Raw genomic sequence first — 15,402 nt, forward strand, 5'->3', positions numbered from 1 at the left:
ATTTCTTTAAAAACTCAATATTTAGCCATGTTTAGATGGGGCCATAAAATCCGAGCTGGATCTGACAAAACAAAACCCAACTAGGGTTTCTTGTCGTTTGGGTCTGTGCTTTCAAAAAATCCTCAATTCGAAGTGTTTGCACAAGATCACCTTAAAAATGTTGCACAGTGTAACCACTAATATAATCTATAATCTTACCATATACCAATGCCGCATCTTTTAAAGCCGCTGGAATTAACAGCATTCTCCATAACTTCAACCTACATACATATATGTATTAAAAGAATAACTTAAATTATATTTAAAATTCCTTAATATGTTAATTGTTCTTACTTACCGTTCTTTGGTAAAATCAAAATCTTTAATCATTGACGCGATTTCAGAATTTGATAACATTATTATCTTTCATTTATTACAAAATAAAAATTTTATGTTCGATCAATATGTGAACAATCATTTCATAGCACGCTTTTTTTTTTGAAAATTTTTGGGTTTGTTGCCACGACACATTGCAAGACATGGTCATGCACCTTGTCGTGCAGGACAATTTATAATATTTCGTCAATGATTCGTCGACGAAAATGTCATCAACGATTCCATTTTCTATTGGGAAAAGCCCAACAAAACCTGAAATCCAATTAATTGCAAAGGAAAATTATTTATTTTTCGAATGAAAACATTTAAATAAGTTTTGGTCGCGGATTTGGTGTTTTAAATGTGATTTTTTACTCAACGTATTTGGGTAATACGGACGCTCAGAGAGCGTTGTTGTGGTAAAAAGGTGAAATATTTGTGTACGTCCCGTCGTTATTTAGGTTTAGCAGTTCAACTTACAAAAAGTATGCGCTCGACGTATTTCGCTAGTTCTCACAAGAATACATGTGTTCTACTTTTTTCACCACACGCGCCCTGGGTATAGGGACGTATATTTTCTTTGTATTTTTTTCATTTGACATTTCTTTCCTTTATAATTTTTTTCTTTTCACAGTTTCATTGATCAAGAATTGATACCCTTCCATATAAGTTTGGAAAAAAAAAATAAGTTTAAGATCACCTCTCGGATTGTTTTGAAATTCTTTACTGCAGGTTGTCCTTGTGGTCCCCTTTACGACGGTACAATTTTGTTCGGGTGCAAGTACATACATCTTGAGATAATTGCTTAAAAGCCCAAAGAAACCCAGATTGCATCAACTAAAATCCGCAAGATAACTCTCGCAGGGTATTTTTGATTGGTCCAAACTTTACACATCGTACTAAATCTAGTCATGTATCAGGTTGGAATATGGACTATGTCGATGCCGTCCTTCGGGTACATTCAAGGCAAAATTTGGGAAAAGTGCAGTTTGAGGACTCGGCTCGGAACTATTTGATATATGTTGAAGGTAGTTCTCAAGGACCCTATTAAAACGGTACAATTGTTTCTGGAGTAATACCATCTTACTGAGACAATGGCCCAAATGCTCAAGAAAATCCTGACGGCGCACAGTGCGAAATATGGGAACTTGAGTGGAACTTTACTCAAAAACTAAAGTAGATGGAACTAATGAGACTCTTGTTGAATTATATTGCTAAGTATCCCATGACTAATGCCTCATATTCAGTTTGTTTACAATATTTGTTTTCTTAAACAATTGATTGTAGCTTTGCTTAAGTAATATAGTGATACAAACAAATTGTACGTTAGTTGACTATAGTTTTTGTTGCTGTTATAATTCTCGAAAATTTTTTGATTATTTGGCGTTTATAGATTTGTAATATCTAATTTGGTTTGGTTGTTATTCGTTCCCCAAAAATGTGCTTTTTTAAAAGTCTACTAAATAATTTTTTTTTATAAATTTTGGAGGTTTTATTAATGTATTGTGGCGAAGTGCAGAATAAATCGCACATTTTCTGAGATGTAGGATATTTTTCTATAGACATACCAAAAATTAGCTGCAGGTTCGCGCAGGTTTGCGAGATATGCGACTTTTTCAGAAAGTCATTGGAATATTCATATATCTACATATATTTTTGAAAATTTGATAGAAGAACCGGCAGTTCACTAATACTAAGAAATGTTGTTTTTAATAATTTTATGACTACTATTGCGAATTTCATTCACATTTTTTTCTATAAAATGGTCAAATTTGAACAGTTTTCTCGGGACATCGTTAAGTACCTAAAACAAAGCATAGTTGCACCAGATGCTTTTAGGTGATATACTCATTTGCAGAACCGTGTAATAAGATAAACATATCCTCAGTCGAAACGTTCAATTTGTAAAATTTATATTATATAAATGACACTATACTAAAAATAAAAATCTCAATTTTTTTTTATTTACTAACGTATGTGGATGCTTTAGGAGAGGGGCCAAAGCAAGGATCTATGCTCTGAATTGTTTTTTAGAATATTTTCTATTCAATGAAGACACATTTTAAAGTAAACCAAACTCGGTTGGCAATTAATTAAATATCCCAAATGGGTTGCCCCTCTCATATTGGGGCTATAGCAAAACGAGAAAATACGTTGCTAATATTTCGCAAAACGGTTTTCTACCTAAGGAGAACATAAAATACCAAAATGCAAACAAATAGATTGGTAAATGTGCTTGGAATCTTTAAAATATGTCATATTGGCCGGTACCGCTCAATGGGGGCTATACCAATACGCGAACAGATATTGACAATATTTTGTACACACATATGTTCTCCGACCACTGAAACCCCAATATACCAAATTGAAGCAAAATCGGTTGAAAAATGGAACTAATACGCAAAAACGGTCACCACTCATATATGGGGGCTATAGGAAACCTCAGGTCTATGTTGCCCATATTTATCCACATTAAAGTTATGAGTAAAGTTCCACTAAAGTGCCCATATTTCGCACTGTGCGGCGATTCGAATTTCGACGACGAAGTTGGGTACTCGTAGGGAGATGATCTGGCGCAGAAAGCAGCAACATAGCTCTTATCGCTCTAGTCCTGGAGGCGACCAAGACCAGAGCGGCCCTGGAAGTACATTCATTCCAAACATCCATCTCATCTCAGCGATGTTGGCATAAACAAAATTTTCCAACGAAAATTGTGGACATACATATGTAGTTCGACGTTTGATTATAGCCCCCTTATTTCACCCGATTTCAGGTCAAATCAGTAAAGAAAGGAAACAAAGTCGGCCTCGGCCGTCTACATGATTACCCTACAACACTGTGAATATGTAAAATATGCGCATTTATTTCTAGACCAAATTCCGTCAAATATTCCAAGTTTCAATAAAATTGGAAAGAAGGAGGGGTTTGGCGCATAAAATACTTCAAATTGGCCGAAAACATAAATCTAATTCGATTTCGATATAATTTAGCACATTTATTTCTAGACCAAATTGCGTCATATATTCCAAATTTCATCCAAATTGGACGGATAATAGCTGTTTGGTGCATCAAATACATCAAATCGACCCAAAGTATATGTGGGGTCTATATCCAAATATAAACCGATTTCTATATAATTTGATACTTCAAATCGGCCGAATACATATATGAGATGTATATCTAAATCTGATTTAATGTCGACATAATTTAGTAAATTTATTTCTACACTAAATTCCGTCACACTTTCCAAATTTCATCAAAATTGGAAGAAGAGAGGGGTTTGGTGTATCAAATGCTTTAAATCGATCTATATCCAAATCTGAACCGATTTCTAGACCAAATTTGGTCAAACATTCCAAATTTTATCCAAATCGGACATATATAGCGTGTTTGGTGAAGCAAATACGTGAAATCGATCGAAAATATATAAATCTGGACCGATTTCGAGATAATTTGACAAATTTGTTTCTAGACCGAATTAAATCACACATTCTAAATTTCATCGAAATCGGATACATACAGGGTGTTTGGTGCAGAAAATAAGTGAAATGGGCAGAAAATATATATGGGAGCTATATCCAAATCTAAACCGATGTTCACCAAAAGCAATAGCATTCTTCCTATGCACAGTGTCCGATTTTCCAAAAAACCTGGCCAAAAATCGAAAAAAAAATTATCAATTTACACTAAAAAGGGTCAGATATTGTTTATAGGTTCCCAGTGCGTGTTGTTACGAAAAAATATATACATTTCTTGTTTAATAAGTGGGTATAAAAGTAGGTTGAAGTGACCCTATTTGGAATTTTATTTTTTTTTTAATATTTAAGTTGTTTATAAATCTATGATAATATGCAAAATAAACAACGGTTATAAAATATTTTCTTTTTGTAATTGTAATGAAAGGTATGTGAAACGTATTTAAGATGTTCAGTGTCGCCAATGAATTGTGCGTTCTTTAATAATTGATGTCCGTACTTGTTAATTTTTTTCAAGATCAATTTTCACAATAAATTATGAAAATAGTTGTGAGTAAGATCGAGTTGGGCCGTGTAATTTATCATTTCATAAAAAAGGAAGGGGTTTTTACCAATTTCCATCGAAACATCCTGCACATATTTGCACTATTCGTTTTTATGTGATATTTTGTCTTGCAGGTATATCACCAATATTTTTGAAAATTTAACATAGCTGAAGCCAAGGTTTACCCTATTAGAAAACGCGACTCGTGATTGTATATTATACAAATTAAATACTTTTGGATAAAATGAAATGTTTTTGGACGTGGCAAAAAATATTGGCCTTAAAAGATAATTTGCATGGAAGCTTTGGCTACATTTATGTTAAAAAATTGGTGAAAATGGGTTGAGGCCATCATGTCTTTTTTTGTTATCTCTCGATTTGTGAGTAAACCACACTTCTCTCGAGTTTCCTGTCAAAATAAAAGCAGAAGCAAACTAAATAAGGATCAACTCACTAATGTATTACTTTTCAAAATTTCGTCTGCTTATACCATTAAATGATGCTGACATTTTGAAGCCAGATTTACAGTGGTTTTTGAAATTTTCTTCTACCTTCATTCCGCAAACAGGTTTTTATAAAAACCATATATAGGATTGTAGTACTGGCGATTCTGAATTATTTGATATGAATATTGTGAATGTAGTCTGCACAGCTTCATAGAAATCTGCATCCAAATGCGAAAATTTTGTGCGAACATTTTTCTAAAAATCATATTTTTCGGGCCTAATTTTAACAATTGTCATTCGATTTCTTCGTTCTTGATTGCACATTTTAGTTTTTTACGTTCCTGATCCAATAAATCATTCCCCTTGAAAATCCATCCACTAAAACGCGAGTTACAAGAAATGCCAAAGTAGAAAAATCGTCTAAAATTGTTTTTGGAAATATCGCGTATTTTATCGCGTTTTCTGCGGTTCGTTTCCACTGCAATGAAAGTACTACTACAGCATCTTCGTTTTTGCGGAAACAGAGATTTGAAAACTTCACTTATAAGGGAGCTACATTCAATTTATCCCAAAAATAGTGTATGATGCTACATCCACTGTTCTTGATTGACCGCCTTGAAATAGATATATATCGATATAGATTTTCATGGCGAACACTGAAATCGGATGCGGACAAAAATTGTATGCACTTTGCGCAAATTAGCGATATTTTATAGGTTTTTAAATGCTAGGATGCAGCCGATGCTACATCTGAGCCTCCAAAATAAATTTCGAAAAATATATATAAATTAAAAGATATAGTCTTGCTGTACATGAAAATCACATGCGGACAAAATGATTTTGATAATTACGCGATTTACACGTATTTTCTAATGCATAAAAATTAAAATGGATTATTTGACCTCTGTTTCCATTTCAGATGCTTTGGGATATATCCTCATCAACCCAATTACTTTCCTAATGGGAAAGCTTTAATATGAATGTCAATAAACCAAAATCCGTCTATTTTGTTGGGAGATTTAAGCAAAATGAAGGAAGTATTCCTATAGATTTTTTTTTCAATATTTTCTACTACATAATGGATGTGAAAAAATATTTTTTTCAAACAAAAAATTATTTTTTTGACCAAACTATGTGCTTATTTTGGCTGTAACATCGAAACTATAACACCAATCTGTATGATTGTAGTCTCATTTGATTCGCCGTGAAGTTTTGATTCACAAAAATTTTTTATGTAATTTTATGGCCTTAATTTTGAAAAAAGTTGACTTATATTCAATAATTTATCAATTTTATGTACATTCCGCGAGTTCTGTGTAACATTTTGCAGGTATTATGCAATCTACTCGCTGAAGTCACTTCGAGAGAACTTTTTTGTAACAATTGTGCTCATTAAAATAATTAGCGTTTTTATAATATTTTCTTTTTTTAAAAGCGAAATAAAGCCCCATAACTTTTGTCCGCAACCAGATTCGTGCTGGGAATTTTTTTCTTAACCTACATATCAAAAATCGTTGATGTAGCGTGAAAAAAATTTATAATTTTTTTCTGAAATTGAATATGAAATAATTGACAATATTCGTGATATACCCTCGTTAGCATAAATGCTGAGGGTATAATTAAAAAAAAAAATATGTTTCAGTGTTTTATTTATAAATGCACTAAAAACTAGAAAATAATTTTTCGCTTAGCCTCAATAAGTATATCCTTCTTCCTGATGGAATCTCTCAAATAAAACGACTGCATTAAAATTAAAAATGGTGACAACATTAAATGGCAAGCGTTTTATTTGGGAGATTCCATCATGAAGAAGAATATACTTATTGAGGCTAAGCGAAAAATTATTATCTAGTTTTCATTGCATTTATAAATAAAACACTGAAACTTATTTTTTAATTATTTTTTATTACATTGCGTCTTTGAGATTATGAATGAACCTATTGAATGCAGGTATACTTCATTTACGAACCACAAGTTATCCAGCGACTGAAAATTTACAGACAGTGTAATGCAGTTTAAACATTTGAGGGGATGTTGCGGCGAATTCGATTAACTGGAGCCATAACTAAAAAGTAGGGTGTTATGTTATCAAAAAAATCTCATGTTAATAAGTTATCACAAAAAAAAAAAGAACGAAGGTTGTCTTTATATGTCATACATAAATGTTTCCTTCAACATTGACTTGGAACACTTGCCATTGTGTATCGATTCAAAAGATGAAAAAGATGCGCTTCAAAAACTTTAGATAAGAATTGTGTGATACGAGCTGATCATAGATTACAATGAGAGGTGCTCCAGTTTTCAAGGAAATAGTTCTACATATGATTAGAATTTTCCATTAGACCTCACCCAAAAACGTGATAGACAAACAAAAAACAATCAATATCACAGACTGCGTTTAAACCACATTTAGCACTTCAGATAATTGGCAATTGGTACAAGTCGTCAACAGACTTAATTGATTTATCAGATAGTGTTGTGTTTTCTGTTATTCCATTGTTGTTATCAAGCCATTTGTTATTATTTGTATATTTCAGAGTAAATTAAGAAGAAGGTATGGTTTGAGTTGATGGAAGATACACCACATAATGTCTACATAAAACCAACAACAGTTAAATAAAAATCTATGTATAATATTTTAAGGAAGAAAAACAATTCTGATTGTTAACTTCAATATGAACGCCACTTTCTATCTACTCAAATCTCATGCTTTATATAAACTCTATAATTCGTATAAATGGGCGAGACACTTGCTTTAATAAAATCTTGAGATTTTACCAAGGTTTTGAGAATAATCTATATCCGGAATTCTATTTTTATCTGATTTTCAAACATACCATAGTACTTTGCCGACATGTAATCCATAATGATTTCTTGTAAAACATATTTCTAAACATTAAATATGCTTCAAAGTACATACATGCACACATCAATCTCAATTGACTCAGAAGAAAAAGCGCTACACATCAAAAACAATTGCTCATCATAAGTTTAGCAGATAAAGAAGACGCTGCAAACGATAAAAATAAATTTGACATTGCGGCATTTCTTTTCATATAAAAGCGAAATCGAATACAAACATTTATCTTCTTGTATTGAGATGAAGAAAAACAAAATCAAATCATTGATACATTTATCGAACATTAGTTTCCTTTTTGTCAACAAAGAGACGGCATACGGCCATTATCAAACCACACGAAAATAAACATTTATTCCATCTTTTGCCGTTGCTTATCACCTGTTCAGCCAATGACATTCAATCAATAGCCGTTGTCCTCCTCCTCCTCTTATTCAATACAAATACAATATTATTTGTGTGTTACCATGTCAATGTGAGTTAGTCACCGTTAGTCTGTGTACACATAAACATAAATTTGTTTGCTTGTATGTATGTACAAAATATATATATTTTTAAATCATTGTAAAGATTTTTCTTTGATATTTCCTCTTTGCAATGTTGTTTTGATTTAAACAGGTTGTTTGTCTACGTCTCGCCAACACTTTACAAAGATGTTTATTGTTATCATATTTTGTTCTGTATAAATCGAAATATAACTTTTTATTTTGACAACATGATTTGTGATCCAGACGCAGTACATCAAAGAGTCTAATCATTGTGTTTTCCATCATATGATGGAGCGTTTATTAGATTTGTCATTTGAAATACATGCGTCTAAAAACATTTACACCCAGCAAAAATTCCGATCCCTTAGTCATTATGTGACCCATTACACACAAACAAGCTGTTTTCTGCATTACCAGTACGCTGAAAAATAATGCGTTATTTCTTAAAAATTTTCCAAGGCAAAAATCCTTACTTTACTTTTACTTATTACTCATTACTTAGAGTACGAAGGCACAGAGCGTGTATATCCGACTACAAATTCAAGGGTTGTATGATCAACGCTCACATTTTGTGGTGCCTGTGTATCGAATCCAGCAGAGAGCAAATTAAAATAACACAAGTAAGAACGGCGTTAAATTCGACCGGTCCGAACTTTTAATACCCTCCACCACGAACTGTATTGAAGTGAATAAGAACAATGATTTTCCTTGCGTTTATGAAAGTACTAAGCTCTTCCTCTTATTTGTATATTGGATATACAAATTGATAATACAATGCGTCTACCAATGCCCCCGCACAAAAGTACGAGTACCAATTCGCTCACACGTATTTGGACGTGAGTCTATCTAAACTCTTGCCTTTCTATGGGTCAGGCACCCGGTTGATATGCAACTCCACATTCGAGCCGAAACTCTTCCCGCGATTTGGGTCCAAACCACAGCCACCGCGATGCTCCCACAAGGGGGCCAACACCAACTGCCAGGCCAGATCCGAGGATCTGGGGGCACCTAGCACCCGCGGTGCCAGAATATAGCCTCCGGTCAGGCTTCGTGGCCAATAGCAGTTGGACTCCAAACAGCCCCGGACTGGTGACCTCCTCCATATAAGCCAGCGGAACAAACATACAAGACAGGACCACAAACAATTAACATGCTGTCCTCACGGACTGCACAATCGGCCCACAGGGACCGCGGCAACGGACAACACAACACATACAATGTACGAGACCACCCTCACGGATGGTTGGCACGACATCCACACCAGGAAAAACGACGCCGCACCAACTCTCCTCCAACACCAACACGCCCAAATTGTAGAGATGACTATGTGGAGGAATTACCTCCACTAAGTCTAGTCTTTCTCCTAACAAACACTTCACATGCAAACCTACTAAAAGTCCGCCCAATCCCACGGCAGCGGTTTCTTTCTTACCGGATTGACCCGGAACAACACAAAACCAAAGTTCCGGCCAGCGGCTGACACCTCAGTGTGTACATGTTCGTATTTGTTTCGTTTTTGTGTATTGGGAGCAACATATCCCGGAATGCCTGCTCCAAATTCTATTGGTCCGAGCCGGGACGGAGGAAAACCCAGGACCAATATATCTGTGCTCAGTTTGTCACATCCCACATCCAACCTTCGGTGAGATGCAATAGATGTCAGGAGTGGGTGCATCTAAGGGGTTGCTCTGGACTCGTCCACGTGAGGGACTACGAGTATGTTGCTGCATGAACACAGTCCCCAGTGAGTCGTCGTCGGATTACGAGACTCCCTCGTCGTCTGATTACGAAACTCCCCCGCAGTCCCCTCGACAACAACCGCACATGCAGCCTTTAACACCAGCCGTTGTCGTCCCAATCCCCGAAAATGCAGCCTTTTTGAAATTGAATTGCAATGAACTCCGAGGTAAGATCGAGGAGATAGAAGATTTTATGAGTCGGAAGAACATCAAGGTCGCGGCAGTGCAGGAAACCAAGCTGAACAACAACCACAGCTTAGAGCATTGTGATGGTTACAATGTTCTGAGGAAAGATCGCACCATAAGTGGAGGTGGGGGATTGGCTTTCCTATTGCACCAGTCTGTCCAATACAGACCTATCTCGCTTGAGCCTGTCTCTAATGACCCGTACATGGAATGTATGGGGGTAGCAGTCAGGTGTGGAGCTGCCGAGATAGAGTTGCTGAATGTATACATCCCGCCGAGAAATAGCTGTATCCCTGATTATACGCCTGACATTAGCCTGCTCTCGCAAGGTCATAATCGTCTGGTCCTGGGGGATTTTAATGCGCATCATGAGATGTGGCATTCGGCCCTCGGAAACGACCAGAGAGGTACAGCGCTGGCTAAGCATATTGATAGCTCTACGTTTTGCACGGTCAATGAGGACGCCCCTACCAGAATTAGAGGAGAGTGTCACAGTTCGCCTGACATAACCATCGTGTCACCTGGTCTGACAAATGACGTTACCTGGCAGCCCGTCATTTCCCTTGGATCAGACCATCTCCCCATAATTGTCTCCATTAGTAGACCACCCGACTTCGTCACCTCTGAACGCCGCACGTTCGTCAATCATAAAAAAGCTGATTGGCCGAGTTTCAGAGAGTTCACCAATCACCGCTTCAGAGAATTGCCCAATCCTTCTGATGTTCGGGTAGCGGAAAGGACGTTCCGGGACATCATCACTGCTGCAGCCGCTCGCCATATCCCTGCTGGTCGAATACCCGAAGTAAGACCAAATTTCCCAGCAGAGGCGACGCACTATGTCGCGAGTTCATATTAACTGTGGCCAAAAATAGAAGGAGTTGTCGTAGGTGCATCAATTTTGGTACACATACCTATTATTGACTTACAATCTTCAGGACAAAAATTTGGGTTGGTCGGTCCACGTTTTGATATAGCCCCCATAGAACCGTACCTCCCGATTTTCGGTATTTTGAATGTTTAAGACACAATGACCAACCGAATGTATTCAAATTTTGTGGTTAGTCTTCGGCAGAGGTATCAAACATTCCAACAGAGAATTGTGGGCTTAGGTCCACGTTTTGATATAGTTCCCATATAACGGTACCTCCCGATTATCGGTATTTTGAAGATTTTAGCCTCATTATTACACCGAAATTCCTGAAATTTGGTATTTGGTCTTCGCAGGGGGCATTATACCTTCACCATGAAATTTGTCTGCATAGGTCCACGCCTTCTTATAGCCCCCATAGGACGGTACCTCCCGATTTTCGGTATTTTGGAGGTTTTAGCCTGATTATCACACCGAAATGGCTGAAAATTGGTATTAAGTCTCCGTTGGGGGACTTATAACCTTCCACCAGAAATATGTCGGTATAGGACTTCGTCTTCCTATAGCCCCCATTGAACCGTGCCTCCTCATTTTCGGTGTTTTGAGTGTTGTGGCCTCAATATCCACCCGATATGACTGAAATTTGGTGTTTAGTCTTCATATTGTTTGTGAGCATATTGAATATATCAAACTCTTGTCTTTATATATGAGAAATTTCCTTTAAAAAATTTTTTGACCGATTAGTGGTCAAAAAACGGTCAATTTTTTGTAAAAAACCGAATTTTGATTTTCGCTGTTCACAATTTTTTTTAAAAATTTATATTTTTAAAAATTCTCTCGTTTTAAAGGAAGACTATTAGGTACTTAATAAGCCCACAAAAATATATGATGATCGGTTCATTCGTTTTCGGGCTATAGCCAACACCGCAAAACGATTTGTTAAAAAAGGGGGTATCCTCTCAGTGAGGTGGTCGCTGAAAAAGAGAAGTGACACATTCGTCTGCAAACCTCTGCAGCTGGGACCTTTATATATTTGAAGTACTCACTTTTTACTACTCATACAGCAAAAAATATCGATATACACTTTTATACAATTTTTTTCCCACTCCACTCAATTTAAAATTTGCTTCAGAAAATTAATAAACTTAGTAATACATGTTTGGGTAAATGTAAACACCATATGATTAATATTTACATGCAAACAAAGGTGTAGCCAAGTTTATTACATCCCAAGAGAACTTAGGAACCATTTTTGCAGCGACCGTTACTTTCAATAATATAATTTATTAATTTTAGAAAAAACACACAAAAATACGTATTAACTAAAATTGTCGGATTTAAATCCTCATATAGCAAAAACTACTTCACGTATCAGTACCAAAATTCAGATTCTTCTTAATTAATATGTTTTCTATCACTCCCCATCAATAAATTTGTTCAACGAAGTAATTAGTTTTTACCATTTTTGGCCACGGTCGTGACACTGTGCGACGGGATTAGCAAATGAGCGTGATGAACTTCGTCGTATCAACCCCAATGACCCCAGAGTCAGGGAGCTGTCACTGGAAGTTAACAGGCTGATCGGCGAGCATAAGCGGAACAAATGGTTAAATCATCTGAAGAGCTGCAACATTGGAGCCGGTATAGGTGAATTGCGGGTAACGGTTAAGTCACTCTCGAACCCTGGAAGAAGGGAAGATAGGACCTCAGTCACGTTTGGCGACGTTACGTTGACTGACCCCAAGAGGTGCGCAAGTAATTTCAATCGACAGTTTGTCGAGCATCCCGAGAGTGACAGGGCGAAGAGAAGAGTATTACGTCACATCAGATCTCTTCCTGCCGAGGATGAACCACCACAATTTACAATGGATGATGTTGGTAATGCCATCAGGAACGCTAAATCTTACAAAGGATGCCAGCAAAAGTGAATCGTACAGACCGATTTCGCTTTTGTCGCCCGTAGCAAAGACACTTGAAACCTTGATCCTCCCCAGTATCAGAAATAGCTATCAAGTTGCCGATCATTAACGTGGATTCCGTAAGCAGCACAGCACGACAACAGCGCTGCACGCCATTACCACATATATCTGTAAAGGACTCAACCAGAGACGGCTGTGCGATAAAACAGTGATGGTGGCTCTTGACTTATCAAAAGCCTTTGATATAGTCAGGCACTCCACGCTGTTTGAGGTCATTGAGCAGACAACCCTCCGGCCAAGCTTGAAACTTTGGATAGTCAACTATATGTGTGGACGCCAGTCGTACGTGGAATTCAGGAATAAGAAGTCCAAACCCCGTAGAGTGAAACAGGGAGTTCTCCAAGGTGGAGTGATATCCGGAACTGTTTAACCTCTACCTCTCCTGTATTCCACCCCCTCCAGACGGCATCGAGATCGGAACGTATGCGGAAGATTGCACGATCCTGGCATCAGTTACCTATCCTGATGACATCTGTGAGAGACTGAACAACTATTTAACTAATCTTACCACCTTTTTCCATTCGAGGAATATGCAGATTTCCCCCACAAAATCTACAGCCACTCTGTTCACCACATGGACAGCGCAGTTTGGACGTGAGTTGAATGTCGTGGTCGACGGTAGTGGAATTCCGACCACAAACTGCCCTAAAATTTTAGGGGTCACATTCGACACTACATTCACGTCGTGCGCACACGCCACAGCTATCTGCGACAAGTTGAAAAGTAGGAACAAGGTCCTCAAGTCCCTGGCCGGCAGCACTTGGGGTGCAGATAAAGAAACCTTGTTGGCCACGTACAACGCGATAGGTCGGTCTGTGGTAAGCTATGCGGCTCCAGTCTGGTCCCCGAGATTTTGTGATTCGAACTGGAAAAAGATTCAAACTTGCCAGAATGCCGCCCTGAGAACAGCGACAGGGTGCTTCCTCAGTGGACCATCTACATGAGGAGGCAAAAATTCTTCCTGTAAAGCAACACAATGAGATGCTTTCGTTGCAGTACCTGCTTGGATGTTATCGTGTGAGCCATCCCAATCACCATCTTGTGGGTAGGCCCAGCCCATTCAGGGAGATCAGGAAGGATATCCATGCTCTAGAGGAAGAGGTCCAACGATACAGGAGAGAACCCCTAGATCAATAAGCATATCAAGCAGGATTGAATAGCATTCACACGGACGCAGTTGCCAAGGCCTTAAGCAATTATAGTGTGAATAAAGTACTCGGAGTACATCCTCCATCTATCGCAGCTGAGGAGCGTCAGCTGCCACGACAAACTAGAGTAGTTTTGGCTCAACTACGCTCGGGATATTGCAGTCGCCTCAATTCTTATTGGGCGGAAATCGTCGCGCCGTGCAAGACATCTGCCCAGTATGCGGCATGGGCCCGCACGACACACAACACCTTTTTAACTGCCCCGCCAAACCTACCCATCTAACTCCAGTGGATGTGGCTACATCCCATCGAAGCAGCCACTTTTCTGGAACTGGAGATAGACCCAGAGCCAGATTGAACAGAGGAACGAACAAATAAACATAACAAAAACACTGTTACAACAACAACAACTAAAAGTCCGCCTGTCTCCAGGTGCCCTACTGAAATCCCACCCCGCCCCACCATACGTGATACCCATATTGACTAAATCTCTAATGTCATCATAGTACAGGCAGTCCGTCAGTATATGCCGCCCGTCTTCAGTCATCCCACACCCACATAAATCTGTCCCGGACAGGTCTCTTGCATATAAAAATGCATTTAGAGAGCCATGCCCCATCAGTAAGAATCCCAGACTCATGCTAAAGCCGAAGTCTGGGCGGTCCAGTACGAGCGTTGCGTCACGAATAAATTCGTACGTCACCCGCCCTTTGTCACTGTCCGTCCACCTAACAGCAGCACGCTCCTGAAGGATTGCACTGCGCCGCCTAACATCCCCATCCACCAGATCAGAGGGCCCGAGCCAAGCATCCTCAGACAGCTGCAAACCACGCTTCAGCTTGTACAGAACAGTCCTACATCTCGCTTCCAGCTCAAAGGGCAAGGCGCCAGGTAGCACCTGCATTGCGTCCGTAGACGCAGTGCGACACACTGGCAGACATGCTAACATGATCACTCGTTGACACGACAAGAGCTTCCTACGTCCAAGAGCAGATTCTGCTGCGGCACACCATACAGGTGCACCATATGTTGCAAAGGCAACAAAGAGTCCACCATATATGGTGCCCACGGAACGTCTGCTCAAACCCCAGTCGGTCCGCAAGACCCTTTTAACCATACCAGCTACAGCAGTTAACTTGTCCTTCAAACGATCAAAGTGCGGCAGAAAATTCATTATCTCGGCCATCGTTATCCCAAGTTACTTGACCTGCTTGACATACCGTATGGTCACCAAATCGAACGTGGGGAAGTCGACTGTGCGCTAATCTGCCTTTCAGCAGCATTAGCTAAGTTTTCTCTTTAGACACATCAACACCC

The sequence above is a fragment of the Musca autumnalis genome, unplaced genomic scaffold, assembly GCF_047663935.1.
Source record: "Musca autumnalis isolate F117 unplaced genomic scaffold, ASM4766393v1 scaffold_5, whole genome shotgun sequence".
Taxonomy (NCBI): domain Eukaryota; kingdom Metazoa; phylum Arthropoda; class Insecta; order Diptera; family Muscidae; genus Musca; species Musca autumnalis.